Source organism: Dama dama, chromosome 9 (genome assembly GCF_033118175.1).
Source record: "Dama dama isolate Ldn47 chromosome 9, ASM3311817v1, whole genome shotgun sequence".
In the NCBI taxonomy this organism is placed as follows: domain Eukaryota; kingdom Metazoa; phylum Chordata; class Mammalia; order Artiodactyla; family Cervidae; genus Dama; species Dama dama.
The window spans coordinates 71,718,864-71,720,060 of NC_083689.1; the positions used below are offsets into that span (position 1 = coordinate 71,718,864).

Consider the following 1,197-nt stretch of genomic DNA (forward strand, 5'->3'; position numbering starts at 1 on the left):
TGATTCTATTTTCCCTCCATTCCCAGTGATCTCTCTTCCTTTTGCAGCCCCTCCCCCTCCAGGCGTTTACAACAAAAGAGTCAGGTCATTTTTCATGCAGTATCAGCCAAATGTCAGCCTCCAAAGCATTTGTCCTTGTTTCTCCGAGTGTCGGAAGTTCTCCGTCTTCCCACTAGGACTTCCTGAGAGCGTGGAGTGGATTCCAGAATTTCTAATTCTCCTTGCTGCAACCAAGCCTCTTCCCATACTCTGAGTAAAGGACTGCGGAGAAAAGGGCCGGCAGAGGAGCCAGGCTCCCGCCGGTGGCTCGCTGCTGTCGGGGGGTTTGTGCTGCACCCCGCCTGGTTACTTACTGCTGCTTTGAGAGGCCAGTCAGTGGAGAGAGATTAGGGTCATCAAGATAAGGCAGAGAATATTCAAACTGGAAGCAAAAAGGGGCTGTTTTTCCAATAGTAAGTAATCAGGGAACAGGAGGATGTAATTTGCAGATTAGGAAAGTGAACAAAGAACATAAAATTAACTTTACAGCAAAGAGGAGCGCAGTCTGTTTGAAGAAATAAACTTCCATAAAGCATTATTGTTGATAAAATCAGACTGTTGATTTAAACTAAATAGGAAATATGACCAAATTAGGGTGAGGAGGTGGTGCTCAGTGAAGCTGGGGCTAAAACTTCAGGAGGGAATGGAAGGTTGGTTTGGGCCTGAGAGACCTGATGTGGCGTGGTGTATGTGTGTGTGTGTGTGTGTGTGTGTGTGTGTGTGTGTGTGTGTTGGTGTGTGCGTGTGTGTTGAGAAACAGATGTAGCATCAAAGCAAGGATGCCTGTGCTAAAGGCATAGATAATAGGAGTGTGCCTTTCTGAGATGCTTAATCTGCCTTCATTTAGTGATTGCTTTTATTTAAATTGATAAGAACAGATACTATACTTGATCTTAGCCAAAAGGCCGAGAAGTGATAAGACTGTCTTTATTTTAAAAGTGGCATTGACTTCCAAGCACTGGTAATTAGCACATATGTTCCTGCCTCCTATTTTGAATACTCAAATGCCCACATAAGCTCACCTGAAATACCAATTACCTTCCCAGTGAATACCAGGACTGACCTGGGTACTAAAGCCTGGGCACAAAGTCCCAAGGTCATGCCTTTGATCCCAAGAAGGTTAGAGCAGCAGGGCTTCTGTCCCCTTCATCACAGGCA

At 45.3% G+C, this 1,197-nt stretch overlaps 1 pseudogene; it reads right to left on the bottom strand.

The window, feature by feature from the left end:
* Positions 1-843: 843 nt before the first annotated feature.
* LOC133063058 (U2 spliceosomal RNA) lies at positions 844-956 on the bottom strand (annotated as a pseudogene).
* Between the last annotated feature and the right edge of the window lie 241 nt (positions 957-1,197).